Here is a 7,950-nt window from a genome sequence, read left to right as displayed (position 1 = left end):
TTCTTACAGCACAATAGTATTCCATCATAGTCATATGCCATAACTTGTTTAGTGCTTGCCCCATTGATGGGCATCCCCTTAATTTCTAATTCTTTGCCACTACTAAAAGAGCTACTAAAATATTTTTACATATATGGGTCCTTTTTGTTTTCATTGATATCCTTGCAGTATAGGCATAGTAGTGATACTGATTGGTCATAGGATGTGCACAGTTTTATAGATCTTTGCACATAGTTCCAAATTGTTCTCCAGAATGGATGAACTACTTTACAATTCCACCAAGAGTTCATAAATGTACCATTTTCCCATACCCCCTTTAGAATTTGTCCTTTTTTTGGCCATCTTAACCAATCTGAGGAACATGAAGTGATACCTCAGAAGTGTTTTAATTTTAATTTCTCTAGTTATGAGTGATTTAGAGCATTTTAATGTGAGTATTGTTAGCTTTGATTTCTTCCTCTGAAAACTCCCTGTTCATATCCTTTAACCATTTATCAGTTAGGAAATGGCTCTTATTTTTATAAACTTGGCTCAGTTCCCTATATATTTAAGAAATAAGACCTCTATCAGAAAAAAAAAACTTGCTATAAATTCCCCTTCCTAGTTTCTTTCTTTCCTTCTAATTTGAATGCATTGGTTTTGTTTGTTTAAAATCTTTTTAATTTCATGTAATAAAAATTATGCATTTTACTTTTTACAATTCTCTCTGTCTCTTGTTTGATTATAAACTCATCTAGGTGGCACAGTAGATAAAACACCTGTCTTGGAATCAGGAAGACTCATCTTCATGAATTCAAATGTGACTTCAGATACTTACTAGCTGTGTGATCCTGGGCAAGTCACTTAACTCTGTTTGCCTTAATTCTTCATCTATAAAATGAACTGAAGAAGAAATGGAAAACCACTCCGGTATCTTAGCCAAGAAAACTCCAAATGGGATCACAACGAGTTGGACGTCACTGAACACCACCACCACCACCACCACCACCATCACCACCAACAACATCAACAACATCAACAACAACAACAACATGCCTGGAATCTTCTTCCTCATCTCTATCTCCTGGCTTCCCTGGCTTCCTTTAGGTTAAATCCCACTTTCTGAAAAAACCATTTCCTGATTCTCCTTAATGTTAGAGTCTTCTCTCTAAGATAATCTTCAACATATCCTGTCTTTTTATAAAATTGGTTGCATATTTTCCCCCATTAGACTGTAACCTCTTTCAGAGCAAGGACTCTTTTCTTTTTGGCCTTTCTTTGTAACTCCAGTGCTTAGCACAATGTCCAGAATATAGTAGGTGCTTAATAAATACTTGTTAACTTGATTTGACTATTTTATCCCTTATTCTGACACCAACTTAGATAATTAGGTCCATCACCATCTCTATAAAGTGTGGTATGGTGGCAGCTAGAGGGGAGATGGAGAGGGCATCCGACATTCTTTCATTCATTCAACAAGTATTTATTATATGCTTACCATATACAAAGCATTGTGCTGGTATGGAGGAAAGAAAGTAAAAAAAAAATAAGACAGCCCTTGCTCTTAAAAGAGCTCACATTTTCCTGGGGGCATATAACATTCCTAGGTAAAAAATATAACATGTAAAGTTAATGCAAAATTAAATTTTTGGTGGGAGATGGAGTGAAAATGTGGAAAAGTGAAATAGTCCTGGATGTGAGTGATCTTGAGTTAGTCCTTTAACTTCCTAATCTGTACAAGGAAGGATTGGATTAGATGGACTCTAAGGCTGCTTCCAGCTCTAAATTTAAACCTGTGTGTCTAAGAACTGGAATGTTCAGTGAAGGTCTAGTGTTGGAGATATTCTCCAACTTTAAGACTTTAAGACAACAAGGAGTTTCAAGAGGCAAGACAAGGATTCTAGATAAAGGATTCTAGATAGAGAATTCTAGATAAAGGCAGGCAAATGCATGCAGGCAGGAGATGGAATGCTGGGTGTTGGGAAGAGCAACTAGACCAATTTATTAATTTAGTCATTCTTTTATCCCCTTCTATCTAGCTATCCATCCATCTATCTCTTATCTATATCTACCAGGCTATCCTCCTCTCTCTCTCCTCACAACTGTCCACTTACCAATCTACTTTTAATTAATGTTTGCCACTAGAATCTGCCATTCTAAACAGCTATACATATTTACATCTACTCATGTTAACTCTGCTTCCATGTTGGCACAATGCCTCACCTGCCATAAAAGTTCACTTGCTTCTAGTGGGTATTACTTCTTTCTAGCATGTTTTATTCCCCCCCCCCCGGAAGCTTTGCTTTTTAGCAAATGTTTCTGCTGATGTTATCATAAAACAATAAATAACGTATTAGTTGATTCATGGGCATTTTCTAATTCCCTTGAAAAATAAAGAATCGTTGAGACTGATGGAAGGATTGTTATCCAAATGTCCTTGAGGGCTGATTATCAGTTAGCGAGATGGAGAATATATCATTAAAAGAAAGAACAGACTGTTATTTCTAGATATGCTAAAGATTTTGTATAGGACCTAAAAAAAGTCTGTCTCTCATCTCTGCATCTTCATCTGTAATATCATTTTAGACCTGGAAGGAGACTTAGCTCAATTCTATTTTAAAGATATTGTAAGAATCCAAGCAAGGTTGAAGGAAAACATTACACTATACTGGTTTTCTAAAATAATGATGCTAACTCCTTCTGTCCCATATCTGCCAAAAGTGTTTCAATAATGAATAAAGTCTGTTGGGTTTTGGTTCTAAAAATTCAAGCTCCTGAACAAATACAATTCCAAAATTTACTTTCAAAGTACTTTTTCAGTGTTATCTTTAATTCATCATCATAAATTATCAAAAAGAATAGACAGAATCCTTCCTTTAGACAGAATTCAGTTTAGAAATTTGTCACAAATGATTGAAACAAAGTTCTTGCCATAATCCAGAGCTTTAAAAACAATTGGTTTGAAAATCAAGCTAGAAAAGAGAATATAGCATCATATGTTTAAATTTATCTAGATTTATTATTCATAAGATTGAGAAAAGTTTTATATAACTTTTGATATAACCTTTGTTTTCATTCAACAGGTTTATTTCCCTATACTCTCTATCCCCATGGAATCTAACATTGTAACTAAAAAAACAACAAACCTCCAAAAGCATTTAAGCAAAGCCAACCAACACAGTAACCATATTTGAGTGTGTATACTGAATTTTGCATTTGTAGTCCTCACTGCTGTACTGTGAGAAAGGAAGTGTCTCCTTCCCTTGCTCTCTCTTTTTCTCTCCTTCCTTCCTTCTTCTCTTCTTTCATTACTTTTTTTTTCATTGGCTTAGAAGTTTAATGCTCTTTGGAAGAGTAAGTTAAGTGAGAGAAATCATATTATTTAATTGGTGTATACAACAATTCATCAATACCAAGTCAAAGCAAGTTTATAATGATTGAGCATTAAATTCTGAGGGAAAATATATACAAATTTCCTTAAGGAAAATTAATGGTTTCATTTTACCTGAGTATACATTGAGAAAATAAGATGAAAATTTCCAAGAAGTAGAGCAAAAAATCCATATATGTACACACACACCCTTGCACACACGTGCGCGCACACACACACACACACACACACTCTCCACAGTTCTAAATTAATAATGACATATAAAAATGCTTCGACAAAAATTCTTCTTACTTGAATCTAATAATCTTGCAATCTTTTCAACAGAGGTGAAGCAAGGTCTCTAAAAATCTGAGGAATTGTGATGATCTTCATGAGATTCTTGTTTGCATAATTATTCCTGATTGATGAAAGATATTTTGTCCTTTTCATTTACTTTCATTATATTCTCAGCCATGTGTTGCATGACTTTAATAAGTCATTCACTCTGTACCCAGTGCAATACTGTTGGTTTAGGCTCCATTTGCCTTGACCTAAAACCTTTGGGTACAAACAAGAGGCAGCAGCAGCAGGTTTCTCAAGAGTATGATAGTGTCCCATGACACAGTTAATGACAAGCAGCTCCATCAGATATTTGGCTAAAGGTTTCTGTTCAGCATCTGCCTCACTGCCTTTTGGTGCATATCTTAAGAAGTAGAGGTGGCTGATCCAATTCAAACTTGTATTCTTTCAGAAACAAAATGTCCATTTCTTAAATTTGTGAGCTAGTTTGTGGTATAAACAAAGTCCTCAATATTTAGACAGAATATTTCTTTATTACTGGGAAGTCAGAAGCAGAGTTATAATTCCAACAAACTGAAGCTTCTTCTGAGACACTGATTATAACTTGTGAGAAATGATCCATGATGGCAGTGTACATATAAAGAGACTCATACAGAAGACAAAATTTGCAATGGATATGCTCCAACCAGTGAACCAGGATTATGCACGTATACCCTTGATGTTTTTTCCATCTAAGAAATGTGGGTTTGTAGATTGACGAACCTCAAGTTACTTCCGTACTAAATTAATTAAGCTGAAGATACTCTCAATCTTCATTATCATTGCCTTCTTGAGCATTAGAGGAAGCTTAGTACGGGTCTTTTTTGGAGACAGACCCTTTTGGAGCTAAAGGTCCAGTGGTTCAGTACTGGTTTCACAGTAGCTGTGGGTTTTATTTCTCTTACAGCATTTCTCTGTCTCAACCCTCCCTCCAACCCCTGCCACCCCTGCCTCTTATGGGCACATTGGTTTTCTCAACTATTTTAGCTACTTCTGTTTCCCTTATTCTAACTGTATTTGCAATTTCTTCCACAGTAGCTCTTCTAACAGTTACCTGAGTCAAGGTTTTAGAATTAATTCCTTTATTAACGTTCTAAATCACTGGACACCATAGAGTGTGGAGATAGTGACATGGGTCACTGGGAAGGTCTGAGCAGAAATCAGGAGCAGGGAAATCTCATAGTAAAAGGTGACCTTTCAGTCAAAATTCATATACTATACCACTTGTGCCCTCATTTGTCAGAAGATAGATATCTTTGTCAGCTGGTTCACCAGGACCACAGTGTTCATTACAATTCATCAGAATTCATCTGTGTGTGTGTGTGTGTGTGTGTGTGTGTGTGCGTTTGTGTGTTGTTATCATTTGCTTCATTGTTGTCACTGGGTATGTTTTTTCCTTATTCTGCTTTCTTAACTCTGCATCACTTCATATATCTTTCTCTGAGTTCCTTGTATTTTAATTTTTTTACAAGTATGGGTTTTTCAAATTAAGATGCAATGAATAAGGTACTGTTATCACACAAGAGTAGCCTGTATATTTTCTCACTCTGTCCCACCAGGCCAAGGCTGTTGTGTGTATGTACAACTTTATCCATAACAATGTAGATATTGAACAACCAATATTTTTTAGAAGTGAAATTACCATCTACATTTAAATTCAAAATGTACTTCCACATTTATTAAGCACCTATTGCTTATTTTTAAAAATAAGTTTGATAACCATTTGTTTTTACATCACAGTCATTTCTTAAGATACCCTTTTACTCCTCTCCATCACCAAGATGTGAAATTGAAGCACTAAATCCTCTCTTATAACAAAGAATAGTAGGGATAGGGACTGGCCCTGTGATTTCATTAGTATTAGGGAGCTCCAGATGAGGGAACTCTGAATATCATTGTAGACTGGAATCTTCTCTGCATCTTATATGATTAGTACTTTTCCTAGAGCACTGATAGATTAGGGGTTAGCTCAGAGTCACAGAGCCACCATGTTTCAGAGGGGAGACATAAACCCAGTGCAGTAGATAATGTGCTGGACCTGAATTCAAAGACCTGGGTTCAAATCTGGCCTCAGACATTTACTAGCTGGACAAGTCACTTAACTTCCACCAGTCTCAGTTTCCTCAACTGTAAAATGGGGGAGGGTAAAATGAAATAATACTTACAAAATGTTTCATAAAACTTAAACCATAAACAAATGCTTTAATAATAATAATAATAATAATAATAATAATAATAATAATAATAATATTCCTAGGTCCAAGACCAGTTCTCTACTCTATCCAATTTGCCATTTTGCCTTCAGGTAACAAAGGAAAATAATTAATCAAAAACATTGATGCAATAACCAAAGTTTGCTGTTTAAAGGGCTTGTATCTCCTTCGCAACCAAAAGGAGGGAATTCACTTTAATTTGACCAAAAATTCTAAAATCTTAAAGTACAAACCATGGTACAGAGAATATGATCAGAGCCATAGTTTGCTCATTTGCAACACAAAGTACCAACAGGGTTAGCTAACCCGTTCTCCTTTTGCTAATGACTGAATCATTCTTAGATCAAATGTCAGTACAGTGTATTATAGGACACTGTGAATTCCTTCTTCTTTTGCCTCTCTGTGTCTCTTTCTTTCCTCTCTGTCTCTGTCTCTATCTGTCTGTCTCTTGTAAATTATCATACCTCGAGTCTTCTGGCTCAGGTTATCATGGTTATGACTCAGCGATCAAAGGACCAAGTCATCAATTGTTACCCATAGTGGTATCTAGCTGTCACTTTCATGACTTTCCACAGTGATTGTCAATAGCTGATATACAATTTACATTACTTTAGCACCCATTTTTTCATCTGGCCCCCAAGAAAAAGTTCCTGTGAAGTAGTCAGGGCATGGCTCAGAGCTGTAACTGGACAGGGCTACCAAGACATTGTCTCACCACAGTGAAAGTTAAAGGTCACTGACAGCATTTGCAGTCCTTCAGTAGCTTGGGAACAACTGAGCTTAGCCCCTAGTTAGCAAGAATAATTGGTTAAAATAGTGAACTATCAGATAGTCCATTTCCCCTTCTTCACTGTCTATGCTTCATCCCACCCCTGTACTCCAAGTAAATTTGTCTTTAAATGTTGATTTGAGGGTACATTTCATCTTGCTTGCCTGGGTGAATTTTGATGCTAATTGTTCCAAGGGCAGAAATGGTCTGGCATTGATTATTATCCTGGTTTTGAAGATGAGCAACTTTATATTCATAGAGGGGGGAATAACCTTCCCAAGGTCATGCAGCTAATAAGTAGCAGAACTGGAACTAGAATTCAAACCTTGGTTTTCCAAATTCAATGCTCTTCTTAGGCACTGCCAAGATTATTTCCCCTTTTCTCCAGTTACATTTTTTTTTTTTAACAGCAAGCTACATCTTCCTGGGGGTAAAGTCATCTCACTCTTTTGGCTATAGGTAACTAGTCAAATCAACAAACATTTATTAAGTTTACTATGTTCCAGACACTGTGCTAAGTGCTGAGAATTATATAAATACAAATTTAAAAAAGGTGTTATCTGCCCTTGAGGAACTTACCTTTTAAGGTAACACGTAAAAGGAAGCTGAAATAGGTAGAAAATTCCTGTTTATACATGGATTTTTCTACTTAGTTCAACAATGTCTAACAAAACTTGTTAACCATGAACAGTTAATACCTCCCCTTTATTCCAGAGAGTTGCATAAATGCTCACTCAGTTTGCATACTGATTGAAATGAAGACCTATTCTTATATTAATCTTTAATATTTCCAGGAATAATAGGTTGATCTGCACTACCGATACATCAAGGATCCTTAAGTGGAAGGCCTGAAATATGTAGTCTCAGTACCAGGCAATAGATACTTCTGAGTCCGAACCCTGTCTTTGAATGAAAAAACGCCTGTGAATTTAACTATGTTTAACCTCTTCTTTCCCTTCCCAGACACAGTGACATGATTGATAGCAAAGTGATCACCTTGTCACAGAAGTCAATCATTTCCCACTTTCACTCAAAAGTTTCATGATTTCATAGTCTCTGGAGCTAGAACCTCTGAAAGAAGGAGTCTTAGAAATCACCTAGTCAAAATCTTTCATTTGATGAGAGGATGAAGAAATTAATTTATTCATATGATCAACAGAGATGAATGGAGAGGGTATTGGATGTGACAGAAAACTTGGGTTCTAGTCCTAGCTCTGTCATTCTTAACTGTGTGGTCTTAGGCAAGTCATTATCTGTCTCTAGGTCTCAGGTTCCTCTTC

The 7,950-nt window shown here is 36.1% G+C and overlaps 1 pseudogene; it reads right to left on the bottom strand.

The window, feature by feature from the left end:
- Positions 1–741: 741 nt before the first annotated feature.
- LOC110216029 (G2/mitotic-specific cyclin-B2 pseudogene) lies at positions 742–4,465 on the bottom strand (annotated as a pseudogene).
- Between the last annotated feature and the right edge of the window lie 3,485 nt (positions 4,466–7,950).

This window comes from Phascolarctos cinereus, unplaced genomic scaffold (genome assembly GCF_003287225.1).
Source record: "Phascolarctos cinereus isolate Bilbo 61053 unplaced genomic scaffold, phaCin_HiC Scaffold_9;HRSCAF=440, whole genome shotgun sequence".
In the NCBI taxonomy this organism is placed as follows: Eukaryota; Metazoa; Chordata; class Mammalia; order Diprotodontia; family Phascolarctidae; genus Phascolarctos; species Phascolarctos cinereus.
The sequence above is the reverse complement of the archived record's forward strand: the minus strand, read 5'-3'. Positions and strand labels throughout refer to the sequence as shown.